At 39.3% G+C, this 18,831-nt stretch overlaps 1 pseudogene across 1 annotated transcript; it reads right to left on the minus strand.

Moving 5' to 3' along the window:
• Positions 1-13,316: 13,316 nt before the first annotated feature.
• On the minus strand, positions 13,317-18,557 carry LOC144657337 (uncharacterized; annotated as a pseudogene). The gene is made up of 4 exons (XR_013571509.1): positions 18,285-18,557; positions 16,528-17,172; positions 15,524-16,070; positions 13,317-13,948 (listed from the first exon to the last, which is right to left on the minus strand). The product of XR_013571509.1 is annotated as an uncharacterized LOC144657337 (transcript).
• Positions 18,558-18,831: the final 274 nt, after the last annotated feature.

The raw sequence follows: 18,831 nt of genomic DNA on the forward strand, positions 1-18,831 counted from the left end.
CCTGTTTGTCGCGCCTGGCCTGTGACATCCATTAACAGAAAATATTTCATCATGTTTCAATGCACTTCATCAGTTTAGTTACTTACGTGATTACGATTACCAGAATCTTACCATTTACTGTTAATCGCACCACTCCCCGTGAATTCCCCAGGATGTTTGTTGCTGAACACTGATACACGCCCGAGTCATTTCCGGTCACGTTCTGTAACTGCAACTTTCCTCCTGAAACCGCTGACTGAATGATTTCTGACTGATTGACAAGTTTACTCCACACTACTGCAGGCTCAGGATTACCGCTAGCTGAACACTGAAACGAGGCTGATCCACCTTCATTCACTGTCAACGTCACAGGCGAAACAACAACAGCAGGAGATGATATCGATTCACCAGGTTCTCCTTTACTTCCCGGCATGCCTGCGGGTCCTATGTCTCCTTTCTCACCTTTGGTTCCGGTCTCTCCCTTTAATCCTGCAGGTCCCATGATGCCTTGCTTGCCGCTCTTTCCTGGCGATCCCATTATACCTTTATCTCCCTTGATTCCAGTCCTTCCCTTCTGTCCTCTTCGTCCCCGGGCTCCTTTGTGTCCTCTTGGTCGAGATGGGCCGGGAGGGCCTGGGGGACCTGACGAGCACGTGACACCCTTTGACTGACAGAGATGTGATCTCAACTCTGATAAAAGTTCCATAGTGCTTTTAGCTTCTGAAGTGTTCTTAGTCGAGTCAACTTGCCGTCTCTTTCTATAGACGTTTTGCATTCTTACTGCCAAAAAAGGAATGGCATTATTCAATGAGCAAATTCCTACTACAAAAGCGACGGAGAAAGACACTTCTTTTTCGGATATGTCTTAAAACGTTTAACATGCGAATTGAATGTCAGGGGTAAAAATCTCTCGAACGCGTTTTTTTCATATTGTGCAAAGCTCAAACAAGTAATACGACGACTGAAACAGAACTAATTGATATATCGTTACAGGTAAACACTGTTTTTACGACTGAATTTTTAATTCAGGAGTATAGTGGGTAGCCCGACTTCACTCACATGGCTGGTCGGTTGGTTGGTCCATCAGCTGTAAACATCTTGATAAGAGAAGTAAGAGTGTAGCAAGGCGGCCGTAATAAGGCTATTTTTTAAGGTTTAACAAGGAAGACAAAAGCAAAGAAATTAAATTCGGCTGAAAATTATGTGTGGAAGGTACTTGACCGTCGAAAAAGTGGACATTAAGAGCCTCAAAAGCGATGCAACATGCGATATTTGCATGCGTTACAGCTGCTTTTAACGCATGCAAACGCTCGACAAATGAAACTGACACTCGCGCAATCATAGACGATTCCTCGCATAACATAATTTCCTATTGCAAAGATAACGCCGGAATTTTAAACTACGATAAACAAGTTTATCTACCACATTAAGAGCCGCAAAAGGGATGCACCGATCGATCTCTCGTATACTTACCTGAATCAGTCTATATGTTCTGATATATTTATTTACAGCGTTATTACTTTACGGCTTACATGTAAATGCTTTTATTCTCTAACGTATACCTATGGAGCGATATAATAAACAAACGGCCATTTTAGTGCTACGGGGTAAAAACAGAAAAAAGGGGAAAAAAGGGTTTAAAACTCACGACCTCTTGCACTCCATCCTGAAACCTACACGACTGAGCTAATCCGACAATGGCCGCGGCCGCACTTGGCGAGTTAACCGAGTTATTTCCAATTAATCAGTTAAAATTAACCGGGTTAAAAAATGTCTAGTGCGGCCGCTTATTTGGAGAGTTAACCGACTCTTAACCAGGTTAGCGGTTCCGATGGAAATTAATCAAAGAACAATAGATTTTTTAACTGGGTTAGGTTAATTCTAAACTACCTTTCTGGGTCGTTTTAACCAGGTTAGTGGTTTCTTATCAGATTCAACTATTGTTTTATTTGCCAAATGTGTCAATCATCTCCATGTAAGAGAAGATATTCTTTTCCATCACCCGTAAACATGGCGTTCGGACACACTTCGTGGCTTAATACTATAATTTCCCTTGCTATTAGGAAACTCTAGAACCACCAGAGAAATGCGGATTATTTGGCTCAGACAGGGCTCTCAACTTAACTGGGTTAACTTTTTAGAAACCCCGTTAAAAATTTCCACAAAACTTAACTCAGTTAAAGCATGGTTACCATAACTAACTCGGTTAAATATTTTTAGCGGCCGCATTACGATCAGACCAGACTGAAGTGATGTCATGATTTAGCTACATTTGAAAACAAGCAAAAACGGCCGGCTTTCATGATAATTCTAATACTTGCTCATTTCTTCTCCTGCTTTAAAGATTTTTTCATTGCATTTTCGGCTTACACTGTTCTATTTCTTCCGAATGCGTTCTACGCAAATTTCAAGCCCAGTTGTTTCGAATATGTCGATCTTCAGCAGTCGTCTAAGGCTCATCACCATATCGAAATCGCTTTCAAGACCTTCAAGTGCATGTTTTACCAAGGAATCGGCGAAGAGACGGAAGAGATCATCAGAAACCATGAGAGCCCTGTCTGAGCCAAATAATCCGCATTTCTCTGGTGGTTCTAGAGTTTCCTAATAGCAAGGGAAATTATAGAACAAGAAGCTCGTAGAGCTTAAAACTGCGCTAGTCACGTGACCACCCCAGGGGAAACGTGGGGGAAATAAAAATGCACCCCTCCCCCATCCCATTACCCGCGTGAAACAATGTTGCGACTGACAAACAAAATGGTAAGAAAACACCTTGTGTGACATTTCATGGTTGACTTGTTCCATCTACAATTAAGGATTTGTTTAGTTTGCATTTGTAGCAGATTTAAAGGTTTTAAAATATTGCATGGTTCTGGCCGATCCACGACACAAATGCTATGGTTTTAAAACATAGGCACGCTAAGCGTGCAGGAGTTATTTTTTCAATTTATGGGGTGGCTTGGGGTGAAACTGGGTGATTGTCCTGTTGGGATGGTTTATGCCATGGGTTGAGCTATTTGTGTATGGCGGCCCACAGAGTCACTTTTTGCACAAAATTTGCTTGCAAACAAAATAACTTTTACGTGCATTTTGATACATCAGAACTGTTTTATTCAATACGTAAATTTTCATCATTTAATTGAAAAACAAAAACTAATTCAATTATCAAAATGTCACAAAATGGCACGTTCTTATTCTGTTTAAGCGGTTATTTTGTTGCTAGCTTTGTAGCAACCGTAACGTGTTACTTTTGTTTGTTACGGAATACTTTTGGCTTTTTGCCAAACACTGAAACATGATATTGTTGTTTTTCTCACTTTTGTAACATGAGACCTTTGTTTTTTAAAAACGAACGTAACACGATACCCTTGTTTTTCTCGAAAAAGCCACGATTCCATATAGACATTGAACGAAAAGTACTATAATAAACGAAGTAATAAACGCATCAAATCAAAAACCACTTTCTTCGGGAAAGTTCTTTAGCTTGAAGTGCAAGACAACGTTTCGCATCAGCGATCACGCAAGTGATTTGGCGATAAATAAATTTTATGCAGGTAGAAATTTGGTCAAATTTTAACTTTTTTGTATGAAAACACATATTTAACGATTTCTGTGAGGCATAATCTTCACTGTCTTCAATTTCAAGTCTTCTGCGTTTGTAAACCGGATGAAACTGGATGGTTTATTGATTTTAATCGAAGCCGACGCGACGCGACAGACTAATTTGTTCGAGACAACGTGTTTACGGCTCGCTGAACATAAAAGTTTTTTATTTTTATGTTTCCAACATAAAATTTTTATTGTTTCCAACAGTTTAGCGTAGAAAGCCCTTTTTGATAACATAATTATAGAAGGTTTTATTAATTTCGGGCCGAAGTTGGGAACTTTGTATCGAAGCTCACAATTTGATTCAAAAACTCGCAACCTATTTGGCAACTTCATAACAAAATTTCCAATTTCCCAACGAACTTCACAAAGCGGACGGCAAAAGTAATGACCACATTATTCTTCAAATCTGCTTTGTGCAAATGGAAAGCTAGCCTCTCCAAACGTACGCTCGAATAAGACGAACAAGAGCTCTTAGAGCTTACAACTGCGCTGGTCTCGTGAGCACTTTAGGGGAGCCATACTTGTGGGGGGAACAAAAAATGCACCCCCCTCCCCTTATCCCCTTTACCAGCGTCGAACAATGTTGCGACTGACAAACAAGATGGTAAGAAAACACCTTGCGTGACATTTCATGGTTGACTAGTTCCATCCGAAATTAAACATTTTTCTTATATGCTAATGGTGGCCAAATTTAATTCCCACGATCCTGATCCGTGAAACAAAAAAATCTTTTAAATCAGCATCCAGTGTTGTCTTGAATTACCGTTTAAAGATTGAATAACCAGCTCCGAAAATGGAATATTGGAGCAGATAATTAAATCAAATTTAAGAAGAACACTAGACCTGTGTTTTGCTGAATGGGAATTCCCCGGGGAATTAATTTACCAATGACGTAACCCTTGCAAGTCAGGGCATGTTTGTCTCAGTGATTTTCCATCAGATTTCAGAAATCCTATAGATGACACAGCTCCAAAAATAAATAACGCTAAAAAGTCGAATATTTCACACTTAACATGCTAAGTTTAGACCAGAGGATTTGTTTAGTTTCCGTTTGTAGCAGATTTAAACCTTTCAGAGCATTGCGTGATTCTTGCCGATCAGTGCCTTGTGAAAGTAAAAATTTGTTAACGCCAGCACATTCCAGGGCACAAACGTAATGTAAATAAATGTAAATTCTTGCCCGCTAAAGCGTATTTATTTAAAGCGTGAAATTTTAGTATTTTCTTCGATTCAAACGCTTCAAAATACTTCACACTGAATTTTTAAGTAAAGATTAATGGATTCGCAAAGATTTGAAAGGTAGAAGATAATAGCTTTGAAAAATTATGTGACTCGAGGTCTAGCCGATCGAAAGTGAAACTTGTCATGTGAGCACATTCTTTTACACCAACGTAATGGTATTTATTCACAGATTCTGGCCCGCTGAAATATATTTTTCTTTCGACGCATGAAAATTTAGAATTTCCTTTGAATAAAACGCTTCAAAATCGAATATTTCACACTAAACATTCTTTGTAAAGACAAAAAATAAGAAAATGTTTCCATTTGTTACTGATTTGTAGCTTCTAAACATCGCGTGACATGAGCCTGACCGAGTGGAGGTTTGGTGCAGGTCACCGACAAAACGAAAAATAACAAGAAGCTCTTAGAGCTTAAAACTGCGCTGGTCACGTGACCACCCTAAGGGAGCCATGGCGGGGGAGTGAAAAAAAGATAACTAAAAAATATTGAACAACTTGAAGTGAAATGGGGAAAAAAAAAATAAATAAATAAATAAATAAATAATTCCACATCCTGACAGTGGAAAAAAAAGCCTTTGCCATAAAAGTTGACCCCCCCCCCCCTTACCCTAACCCGCCTCAAACAAATTATGGTCGCCCTAAAAAAAACACCCGCTTTCGAAACAAACCCCGAATATTGATTTCATTACGTCTGGCGTCTGGCTTCACGCCAGGAACGTAAGTATCCGTGAGAATTTCGATAGTATTCTCTCTTTGCACAGAATAATCTCGTTCCCAGATCTCGTGGGCGAAGCAGAAGGCGAGATCTGGTCAAATCCGATTTGCACCACGTGATTGCCTGTCAGGAATGTGGCAGGCGAGTCAATTGCGCATGCCCTAGACAATTCTAAGAAAATGGCAATCAACATTCTCGTCCCCAGAGGCCGCGATCCTTCTGGTCAGCACCCGGGTGCTGACCAGAAGGATCGCGGCCTCTGGGGACGAGAATGGGCAATCAAATGAATATCCAATCCTCAACCAAATGAATAACGAATGCTTTACCATTCTCGTCTTTCCAGGAATAATATCTAGCAGAGTATTTTACTAAAGAATTAAGCAGAAGGCAATCATGAAAGCTTTAGGTCGGGTAAAAATATTTATTTGATTTAAAAAAATTGTTCATTTGGCGGCGAGACATGTCTAGATTTTATGCAAATTAGATCCGGTCACGTAATCAAACATAAATATTCTTACGGCGGATTCTCTGTTTTTAAACATCGTTATTCGTCAGAAATAGCTTTATAATGCTACAAACAACTAAAACGAAATCTTCTTGTCTTTTGAGGCCGACTGTAAACAACGAAACGTCTCAAAAACGAATATATTATGATTGCGTGCATGATCTATAATTTGCATAAAAAACAGACATTGAATTCTCTTGGGGCCGCATCGCACGTTCAAATTTTAGCGCTGTGACAGCCATGCTTTGAAAGAGCCAATCAAAAAAATTGAATTTTCTTACTTGGCCAGATCTCGCCTTCCGGCTTGTTGCCCCTCTTTCTGTATTACAATAGGCGGTTGTTAAAATGTAGCGAGTGACAAACATGATGATAAAAAAAGACACCTTGTGTGACATTTCATGGTTGACTAGTTCCAGACGCCATTAATTATTTTTCTTTTATGCAAATTCTGGCCGAATTCCCACGCGTGGACGCTGAAGCCGTTTTTAGCACAGAGGGTATTCCCCTATCCTATCAAATGACGTAAGCGGTATAAGTCAGGGCATGTTTGTGAAGAGAATTTTTCTTCATATCTTTAAAATCCTTTCAATAACACAGCCTAAAAATAGATTACGCTTAAAAGAGAAATACTATGCAATAAATTTGTTTAGTAAAGACCAAAGGATTCGCAAAGATTTGAAAGGTAGCTGATTAATAGTTTTGAAAAATTACGTGACTCGAGGTCTAGCCGATCGAAAGTGAAACTTGTCATGTCAGCACATTTTTTTCCACCAACGTAATGGTATCTATTCACAGATTCTGGCCCGCTGAATTACATTTCTCTTTGAAAGCGTGGAAATTTAGTATTTTTCATGAGTCAAAGGCTTCAAATTCGAATATTTCACACTAAACATTCTTTGTAAAGACAAAGAATAACCATTTGTTTCCATTTGTTACTGATTTATAGCTTCTAAACATCTCGTGACATAACCTCGACCGAGTGGAGGTCTGCGTCTGGTCACCGACAAAACTAAAAAAAACAAGAGCTCTTAGAGCTTACAACTGCGCTGGTCTCGTGAGCACTTTAGGGGAGCCATGTGGGGGGAACAAAAAATGCACCCCCCCCCCCTTTTCCCCTTTACCAGCGTCGAACAATGTTGCGACTGACAAACAAGATGGTTGGAAAACACCTTGCGTGACATTTCATGGTTGACTAGTTCCATCCGAAATTAAATATTTTTCTTATATGCTAATGCTGGCCAAATTTAATTCCCACGATCCTGATCCGTGAAACAAAAAAATCTTTTAAATCAGCATCCAGTGTTGTCTTGAATTCACGTTTAAAGATTGAATAACCAGCTCCGAAAATGGAATATTGGTGCAAATAATTAAATCAAATTTGAGAAAAACACCAGACCTGTGTTTTGCTGAATGGGAATTCCCCGGGGAATTAATTTAGCAATGACGTAACCCTTGCAAGTCAGGGCATGTTTGTCTCAGTGGTTTTCCATCAGATTTCAGAAATCCTATAGATGACACAACTCCAAAAATAAATAACGCTAAAAAAACGAACATTTCACACTTAACATGCTAAGTTTAGACCAGACGATTTGTTTAGTTTCTGTTTGTGGCAGATTTAAACCTTTCAGAGCATTGCGTGATTCTTGCCGATCAGTGCCTTGTGAAAGTAAAAATTTGCTAACGCCAGCACATTCCAGGACACAAACGTAATGTAAATAAATGTAAATTCTTGCCCGCTAAAGCGTATTTTTTTAAAGCGTGAAATTTTAGTATTTTCTTCGATTCAAACGCTTCAAAATACTTCACACTGAATTTTGTAAGTAAAGATCAATGGCTTCGCAAAGATTTGAAAGGTAGCTAATAATAGCTATGAAAAATTACGTGACTCGATGTCTAGCCGATCGAAAATGAAACTTGTCATATCAGCACATTCTTTTACACCAACGTATTTGTAGTTATTCACAGATTCTGTCCCGCTAAATTATATTTCTCTTTGAAAGCGTGGAAATTTATCATTTTCCATGAGTCAAACGCTTCAAAATCGAATAATTCACACTTAACAGTCTTTGTAAAGACAAAAAAGGAGAAAAAGATCAGAGGATACGCAAAGTTGTCGAAGTGAGAGTTGTCATGTCAGCTAGCACATTCTTTGACAACAACGTAATGGTATTGGGAATTTCCCTAGCCTACCCAATGACGTAAGCGTTACAAGTCAGGGCATTTTTGTGAAGGGAATTTTTCTTCATATCTCTAAAATCCTTTCAATGGTACAGCCAAAAAATAGATTACACTTAAGAGAGAAATACTTCACAATATATTTGTTAAGTAAAGACCAAAGGATTCCCTTTACATTACGTGACTCGATGTCTAGCCGATAGAAAGTGAAACTTGTCATGTCAGCACATTCTTTAACACCAACGTAATGGTATTTATTCACAGATTCTGGCCCGCTGAAATATATTTTTCTTTCGAGGCATGAAAATTTAGAATTTTGTTTGAATAAAACGCTTCAAAATCGGACATCTCACGCTAAACATGCTTATTAAGACCAAAGCATTTGAAAATTTCCCATTAGTAAGTGTTTTCTAGCTTTTCAACCTTGCGTGACCCCAGCCTGGCCGAGCGGGGGCATCAGTCTGATCACTGAGAAAAAAAAAAAAAAAAAAAAAAAAGGACGTGCAGAGCAAGAACTGCGCAGCGCAGTTAATAAACCCCGTGCAGAGCAAGAACTGCGCAGCGCAGTTAATAATAATAAACCCCGTGCAGAGCAAGAACTGCGCAGCGCAGTTAATAATAAACCCCGTGCAGAGCAAGAACTGCGCAGCGCAGTTAATAACAAGTTAGTGTTGGGCCTTTTGCTTACGGCGTGTGCGTTGTAAGCAGGCGGGCGTTACGAAAAACGTTTTTAATCCAGGGTTAAATCACAACTCACCGATTCCGCCTACTTCTAATCTAAAAACTTCGAACGAAATTGCTGACTACGTCAGATTGCTTCCCCTTTATAAACTGCAATTTTATTGGTTCTGATAGTACCTGAAATCTGATTGGTGTGACAAACACACATACTTCACTGACCCACCGACTGATTACAAGGACACGACGACTAAAGAGCTATTTTTGAAAAAATAACTCAAAAATAACTCAAAAATGTGCGAGCACGAGCAAACGAGCACCCACTAAAATTTTGCGAGCATTGCGAGCACTGCGACATTTTGAGGGACCATTCATGACCCTTACAAGGACACGACGACTAAGAGCTATTTTGAAAAAATAACTCAATAAATGGAAACTCTGACCCGCTAAAGCGTATTTTTCTTTCAAAGCAGGGAATTTTAGTATTTTCTTTGATTCAAACGCTTCAAAATCGAATATTTCACACTAAACACTCTTTGTCAAGACCAAAGTATGAGAAAATTTCCCATTTGTGGCCAACGTAATGGTATTGGGAATTTCCCTAGCCTACCGAATGACGTAAGCGGTACAAGACAGGGCAAGTTTGTGAAGGGAATTTTTCTTCGTATCTCCAAAATCCTTTCAAAGACAGAGCAAAAAAATAGATTACGCTTAAAAGAGAAATACTTCACAATAAATTTGGTTTAGTAAAGACAAAAGGATTCGCAAAGATTTGAAAGGTAGCTGATCAATAGCTTTAAAACATTAAATACGTGACTCGATGTCTAGCAGATCGAAAGTGAAACTTGTCATGTCAGCACATTCTTTGAAATGAACGTAATGGAATTTATTTATTTACAGATTTTAGCCGGCTAAAATATATATTCCTTTAAAAGCATGAAAATTTAGTATTTTATTTGAGTGAAACGCTTCAAAATCGGAAATCTCACGTTAAACATGCTTAGCTAAGACCGAAGCATTTGAGAATTTATCATTAGTAAGTGTTTTCTAGCCTTTTAACATTGCGTGACACAAGCCCGGCCGAGCGGGGGCATCAGTCTAGTCACTGAGAAAAAAAAGTAAGGGTAGAACATGAACTGCGTGCGCAGTTAATTAAGCCACGAAGTGTGTCCGAACGCCATGTCAGTTTACGGGTGATGGAAAAGAATATCTACTCTTACATGGAGATGATTGACACATTTGGCAAATAAAACAATAGTTGAATCTGATAAGAAACCACTAACCTGGTTAAAACCTGGTTAAAACGACCCAGAAAGGTAGTTTAGAATTAACCTAACCCAGCTAAAAAATCTATTGTTCTTTGATTAATTTCCATCGGAACCGCTAACCTGGTTAAGAGTCGGTTAACTCTCCAAATAAGCGGCCGCACTAGACATTTTTTAACCCGGTTAATTTTAATTGATAACTCGGTTAACTCGCCAAGTGCGGCCGCGGCCAATTGTGGGGTCAACCGCCGATTGTCTGCAATTGTCACGCATGTTTCCTCGTTTTTTGCTTTTTTAATTGCATCAAAGAAATGTTTGAACATCTGCTACTCATATATATTCAAGGTATGAAAACCAAACGTGAAACTCGGTGAAAAAAAAAATTCAGTCGTGGCTCGAAGAGCTCTTTGATCTTTGTCTCCGAGGTTCTAACATCAGCTAACATGTATGAAAAGAACAAGAACTGGTCAGAAATGATGTAGTAAATCTAGATCTGTGTCAGAAACGTTTAAATCATTAGTTCAGTCATAGGTTGAAGGCAATTTTGTCCGCAAAATTATTAACATTTAGTTGAAAAGAACTTGACCTAGTAACCTCATGTTTGCTTGACCAAACAGGGGAAGCAGAGAAAACACGCAATTCCCTGATTCCCCATTCCCTGTTTTAAAGATAGTCGGGCTAAGTTAACATTTCTATCAATTCTCCCCTCGTCTGAGAAAAATCAGAGTCCAGGCTTTTAGCCAGGTGGGAGTCCAGGAGTCCTACGGACGGCCACTTTTCAGAGAAAATTAATATGAATAACTGTATACAGAGGTTTGTTTAGCAAATTTGGAAATCTTTATGATACCTTTGCACTCAAAACTTCAGAAAAACACCTTGCATGCTCCTCAGGCCCTCCTATGGGGACAAAGTCAGGCCTTTTAAAAATTTTAGACTACCACTTTTTACCACTTTTTACCTGCTTTTCAAATTCGCTAGACTTGGCTACAGCCGTTAAATTACCCTTATGGATGATCAAGTTGACAATTAGCTAAATATTTCACTTGCCTGTCGGCTCAGAAAAAACATTTTTTTTTGGAAACGTATTTTTTTTTTTTTTTTTTTAACGTAAAATTTCGTAAGACATAAAGCACAATCCTTCATATTTTCCTTTTTAATTGTATTGAAGCAAGCAGAAATACATCATTTTCTTTATGTTTTACGTCCACCGTGGTACAGTACAGTACCTATACAATACAGGAAAACGTACGGTTCTGCCTTTAAAAAAGTTTGTTTTGTGTTTAGAATCCGTAAAATGTGGAAGACCTGAGCATTGTCCAGAAAAAAAGTCATTTGGGCCTGCACTGGTAACTCGTGATTTGGGCGAATCCAGATAACGCATGGTTTCGGGTGTTAGTGCAGTTGCCCTTGTTCCATGTCTTTACCAGTAGACGTTATATTGGTTTTCAACACTTAAATATTTTCCAATATTGAATCTAAAGCTGAAACTAATCAAATATAGAAACCCAGATAACCTGGAAAGGAGATATGTCAATTACCGAAGGATTGCACGTTGTAAGGCACATCGGACCTCCTGCTCAGGCTACTGGCTAGTCTCATCTTGGCATACACATTTACAGGGATCGCGTACTGACAGATCATTTGGCGAATGATACAAATGTGACACAACGTAGTCACAACACATCATGGAAAGGAATTTTAAAAAATCACACCGTCCACCGTGCGTCTAAACGGCTTCCAACTCTGTTTTAAAAAACCTGGAGATGACAATGTTACGTCATTATCACAGAGAAAAGTGTGTTCCAACTCATCACTGGTAGTGTTTAACCAATTCTGAAGCATAAATGAAACATGTAAAATGCTAAAATATGGCAGGGTTACCCCCAACATTTTTTCAGGTTGTTCCCACTCCCAACACAAGAAGATCTGTGAGTTTGACACAAGTATTAATTGATGCCAGTGCGCGCTGTACACAAATTTCTGAAGCATGAAGCCAATTATTACTCCCTCATGAATGAGTTGCTAGTACATGACATGGTCACTCCCCCAACAGGCTAACACCCCCCCCCCCCCTCCCCCACCCACCAAGAAAATAAAAATAGCTCTGTTTTTTGCCTAGGGAACTTTAGTTATTCTTCAACTCTGAACTGTGCGGCTACAGGCAACTACCTAACTATTAAACTAACAGCTTAACTTTGTTCATATGGCGTCCACGCTTTTAGCTGTGATTGATCAATAAGTACATTCTTTTAAAATTCACAAAATCGCTTAGAAAAAGTGGTGTCTATGATACTCAAAGCTGCACTTCAAGGAAAGAGTACAAATTAAGTAAAAATAATTCGAACCAAAGACTAATGTTTTCGTGGTACCAATCACCGCAGTGGCTAGGCAAAATGCTTTACAACAAAGGGGAACGTTATTTTCTTTTCTTTCAACAACACCAAGGAAACAAAACATCGCTTTGAGACTTGAGCAAATATTTTCGCGTAACTAGGTAAACCTTAATTTAAATGTTTCTATTGTTCGTTTGTAACGAAACTAACGTTAACGCAGCTCTTTCAGGTGAATGACTAAAGTACTAACTCTAAGAAAGTTTACTCTACAAACAATCAAACTACTTGTAAAGTTCTTATGCCTCGACAAGCAAGCACAAATACAAGCCATTCCCAGTGTCACATTATTAAGCTAACACTCGTAGAAAATATATTTTACCAAAGTTCGGTAAGTTGTTAAAGACAAATGAAGAAAAAAAGATGTCAGTGATTGTTTATCAAAAAAAGGTAATTGCGTTGGAAGTAAAAGTTTCAAAGTTTAAACAACACTTTATCTTAAGTACAAATTTCTTACCATATTTTATTAATTTCATTAAAATGCTTAAACTCTTAGAATTGATATAATACACTGTCTCAGAAAACAAATCCTTGAGACGCTTACAATGAACAGTCTACCTTAGCATAAGTTAGAATTTCATAACAAAATTGATTGTAAAGAGCTGTGATCTTTTAAAATGTCCAGTTAAAAATATTCTGATTCGTACAAATTAATGAAAAAAGACAACTTTTTGTACTTTAATTAATTGAAGAACTTGATGAACGGTGATCAGTGACATGTTGGTATTTACATCACTAGCAGGATTTAACCTGGTACTGGTATTCTTTTTACGATGACGGCCTCAGTTTCATTTCAATAAATTTAAGTGAAAGGTATTTTTGTCTGAAGGGGTACCACGAGGCTCCTTTGGAATCAGTTTTGTCTCCCAGGTATTGTCCGTTTGGATTGGAGCCCATGCAACGTTCAAACCACCACCCGCCAGGATAACGTACAGCACAGCTATTTCCCCATATGTCATTGTCTCTGTCTTTTGTGCTAAACGCCATGTTGTTGTGCCCTGTTAACGCATCCCCCGCTGTGCCTGAATATGAACCCACTTCAAGTCGATACTGCGCCTGCTCATCACCAATGTTGAACTTGCCATATTTGGCATAAGCTTTACCTCCGCTCCAGTCCTCCAGCTCCACTCGTAGAATACTGGGTCTAGACGCCGTCAGTCGGTGGATCTTATCGTTTCCTAACCAGAACTCCGCAGTCGGCTGACCAAAGCCTGCTTTGTAGTCGTTCCATCCCCGATAGAAGTCTACCGAGCCATCCTGTCTTCGCTGAAACACTGTCCAGCCTCCACCGTCAGTGCGCATGTCACAGTAGACATTAAAGTGTCCTCTACCGTCTGGGTTGACAGAGTATACTCCACTCTGGGTGTGACCTGATTTTAGTAAGTCTGAACAATCTGAAAAAAAAAAAAAAAAGAAAACAGCTGTTAACTATATCCTAAAAGAACTGTTCAGTCTTAACGTAAGTTTGTGGGGCTGCTTTTAAAGGTACAGAATAATTGTGTAATTTTTTTTTTTTTTTTTTTTTTTTTTTTCGTATCTTGCTAAAGTGCTCTGTGGTACAGTACTTGCACTTTAATATAGCCCTCTACTCTTTCTCTTCTCTCGTCGCAGGAAAGAAGCTTCGTACTCACAGATTAGCAATACGAAAAATTAGAAACAGAAAATAGTTTTGACAATCCCAACTAAGGGACGTTTGACCATTTGGTTATTAACATCAGCATAGCAGATTAGCTTTAGCAGCAGAGCACATGAAACTGCTGCCGTATTCCAGTTACAGCCAGTAGTTAGAATTAAGGGTTTGAACCCAGGAAGTTCGGATTTCGAGAATAACTTTGAAACAATCGCAATGCTCATGAATAGTATCGCTTGTGCCGATGGAAAGAATCAAAGAGCTCTTCGAGCCACGACTGAATTTTTTTTTCACCAAGTTCAAAAGTTTAGTTTTTTATTTCTTGAAAATATATGAGCAGCAGATGCTTCAAACATTTCTTTGATGCACATAATGTTAATCAGATAAACAGCGGAATGTCTATTACATTGATATAAGATATTTTCGTCTCTCGTGACTTAGTATGTCTGATTAGATCTGATTGAGTTCGAATCCCAGAGGAGACAGTTTTTTTTCTTTTTTTAACCCGTAGCACTAAAATGGTTTGTTTATATCGCTCCGTAGGTATGGATTGCAGAATAATTTACATGTAAGCCGTAAATAAATATATCAGAACATATAGACTGATTCAGGTTCAAATGTAACTGTGCTGTTACATCTGAAAGGCTTTTCCTTTTCTTACGAACAGGCAGCCACGCACTCGATTTTAGCCAACGCTCTGGTTTCTAGATAGATCCATCGTTAATGAAGCTTATGTGAAACCCGGCCGATTTAGTTTTCGAATGCTCCTTCATGATATATGTACGACGCTAGCTCGAAAGATAGACACGAAAGTCATCGATCGATTAATGCTGATTAATGGCTCTCAATGTTCACTTTTTTGGCGGTCGATTACTCAGTAATTCTGCACGTAATTTTCAGCCATATTTTGTTTCTTTGCTTCTGGGTTTTCTTGTAAACCGCTTTAAATTTAGAAGACCGCTTAGCTTTATACGGCCGCCTTGCTACACTATTTCTATAAATATATCTGTTTGTCAGCGGAGTTGTAATGAGAAGTTTACAGATGATGGACCGACCAACGAGTGCCATTGGGCTACCCACCATACTCCTGAATACCCGATTCCCCATACGCGCCTGCAGGGAACACGGTAGTTGTATTCATCAAACCCTGCGCGAGACTTAGCAACGATGCGCGGCTAAGTCTTGCGCATAGCTGATGAATACAACTACCGGACCCGCAGGGCGCGTAGAGGGATCGGGTATTAAAAATTTCATTCGTAAAAATGTAGTACGCAGGCTTTCAGCCCAGTCTAAGTCTCTTTTTGACTCTTTCACTTTCTCCACTCCATTAATAACTAACCTCTTGGTTTTCTAACTTCAACATAACTTATCGTCTCGACATCAAACACTCCTGCACTTGTAGCCACACAAATATAGTTCCCAGCATCATCTTCTTTCAAATCTCTTATGACAAGCGCATCGTTTGTCCTGTGACTCCTCCCCACGGGTAGTTTTGCTCCTTGTCTTTTCCAACTGATGATTGGACGTGGATCACCGGTAGCGCTGCAGTTTAACGTCAAAGTGTCGCCAGATACAAGCAATCACCTTTCCAGGTGGCGTGACGGTGAACTTGGGAAGTGAAATCACAACTAGAAGAGTTTTTCTTTCAACACTTCCTAAAATGTTCGTTGCTGAACAGAAGTATGCGTCAGAGTCAACTTTACGGACATCTGAAATTTGTAAATCAGTGTTGTTATACTGCGCCCTCCCCTGGGGTAACTGACCAGACGACTTCCTCCAGGTGACCACTGGCGTCGGGTATCCGGTCACGTGACAAGTTGGAAAGGTGACGTTGCTTCCTTCAATGACGTGATAAGGTCCCGGATGTAGGGAAACACGAGGATGAACTGCAATAAAGTGAATATTATTTAGCTCGATATTCATATTGCTGGAACTATCTTTTAGATATCATTATGATTTCAAAAGAAACAGAAAGCACAACACGTATTTTGAAAGAAGTGTTTCGTTTGATGGAGTAAACTAAAATAATAGAGAGAATTAAAAAAGCTCAGATGTTAGTTGCTACTATTTGAGCATTGTTTATAATCAGTAAAGCTCCTTTTTACCCACACAATTTCTTTCCAGTTTATATTTCTTTCCTTGACTTTCATGTTAATAGTTCCCTCATGACATTAAATGGAATCAATTCCCAGTTTGCAGCTTCGAAATATTATCCTCAGGAAGTCGGTATCTCCTGTTTGTCGCGCCTGGCCTGTGACATCCATTAACAGAAAATATTTCATCATGTTTCAATGCACTTCATTAGTTTAGTTATTTACGTGATTATAATTACCAGAATTTTACCATTTACTGTTAATCGCACCACTTCCCGTGAATTCCCCAGGATGTTTGCCGCTGAACACTGATACGCGCCCGAGTCATTTCCGGTCACGGTCTTTAACTGCAACTTTCCTCCTGAAACCGCTGACTGCATGATTCCTGACTGATTGACAAGTTTACTCCATACTACCGCAGGCTCAGGATTACCGCTAGCAGAACACTGAAACGAGGCTGATCCACCTTCATTTACTGTCAACGTCACAGGAGAAACAACAACAGCAGGAGATGAAATCGATTCACCAGGTTCTCCTTTACTTCCCGGCATGCCTGCGGGCCCTGTATCTCCTTTCTCACCTTTAGTTCCAGTCTCTCCCTTTAATCCCGCAGGTCCCATAATGCCTTGCTTGCCGCTCTTTCCTGGCGATCCCATCATACCTTTATCTCCCTTGATTCCAGTCCTTCCCTTCTGTCCTCTTCGTCCCCGGGCTCCTTTGTGTCCTCTTGGTCCAGGTGGACCGGGAGGGCCTGGGGGACCTGACGAGCACGTGACACCCTTTGACTGACAGAGATGTGATCTCAACTCCGATAAAAGTTCCATTGTGCTTTTAGCTTCTGATGCGTTCTTAGTCGAGTCAGCGTGACGCCTCTTTCTCTGGACGTTTAGAATTTCTACTGGCAAAAAAGAAATGGCATTATTCAGTGAGCAAATTTCTACCACAAAAGTGAGGGCCGGAGAAAGATATTTCTTTTTCGGATATGTGTCTTAAAAAGGTTTAACATGCTCCCGGGTTGGGGGGGGGGGGGGTACTCTAAAAACGCTCGAAATGGGTACCTTTTTCAGGCTCCAGGTATATGAAAGGGTAGGGATTTCACAAGTTTAGGTATATGAAAGGGTATGAAAATCCGTCATTTAGGTTTTTATAAGTACCTTTAATTAAAATATTTCGAACAGACGCACTTTATGCTGTATTATTTTAATTTATTAAGCGATAATGAAAATGAAAGAACGTTCTGTTGCAAGTCTATGCCATGTCTAAATTTTAGGTATATGAAAGGGGTACCTTTTTCAGTAAAAGGTATACGAAAAGGGGTAAAGTTTCTGTCAAAATGGTATATAAAAGGGTAAGGGGTAAAAGCTGGGGCGGAGCCTCACCGTATAAAACTTTTTTGAGTGCCCCCCCCCCCCCCGGGAACATGCTACTTGTCATATTGTGCAAAGCTCACACGAGTAATACGACGACTGCAACAGAAATAATTGATATAACATTACAGGAAAACTCTATTTTATTTGAAAGACTAAACTTCGAAGTATGTAACATGTATGAAAAGAACTAGTCAAAAAACCAACACTTCTAAACTCCAATTCGATCTGGAATCAGTGGGATCAAGAAGAGCCACCTAGTGGAAGATCCCACTGTCAAATTCCCATTTATTTATTTTTATTTTTATTTTGTCAGAACTAGCTATGATGTAGTGAATCTAGATCTCTGTCAGAAACGTTTTAATCATTAGGTCAGTCATATGTTGAAGGCAATTTTGTCCGCAAAATTATTTTCTTCTAAAATTGCCAACATTTAGTTTAAAAGAACTTGACCTAATATAACCTTATGTTTGCTTGCCAAAACACACAGGAAGCACAGAGAGCACGCAAAGACTACAATGTGGATTCATGTGTTCTCTTTACTTAATTCTTTACTCTGCTATTTATTTCTATTAGGAACAAGTTGTGATAGAGTCATAATATTAACTTCTAGCTTGTATTTTTCTAAAGACCAACTTACCAGGACCATTTTTGATTATCTTTATGTCTGCGTCGTCTGACAGCGGCTTGGCCTCCGCAGCGTTTTCAAGAGCGCTGATTCTCTCCTTTTGCTCGTTCATCTCCAATTCGACTCGAATAAACCCGACGCAGTAAAACACAACGGACAAAACAGAAATGATGGACGCAAAGGAAGGCATACTTTGCTTTTGGACTGCCATTTCGGTCGAGCGTTTGAACAATCTGCCGTTTCGCACACCACAGGTTACAACACTTCAGCTCGTTACGTGATACCAAAATCACGAGTGTGGTCTGTAATGTGCCAAATCGTCTGCTATTTATAAACCAAAAGATCAAATTGTTTAGGATCATGACCCGATTTGAAATGCTATTGGTTTTAATTCTGACATGTGAGTAAGTGTCAAAAGAACAGGAATTTTCTGGAAAAAAGAAAGTTGTCGGCTTTTATGTGTCACTAGAGTGCAGCTAGTCAACAGGAATTTTGTTCCGCTGTTGTAAAATCAATTCTTTGACAATATTCGCTTTTTTATTTTAAGCTTTTTGGGCTG

Source organism: Oculina patagonica, chromosome 6 (genome assembly GCF_052425735.1).
Source record: "Oculina patagonica isolate OP01 chromosome 6, crgOcupat, whole genome shotgun sequence".
NCBI lineage: Eukaryota > Metazoa > Cnidaria > Anthozoa > Scleractinia > Oculinidae > Oculina > Oculina patagonica.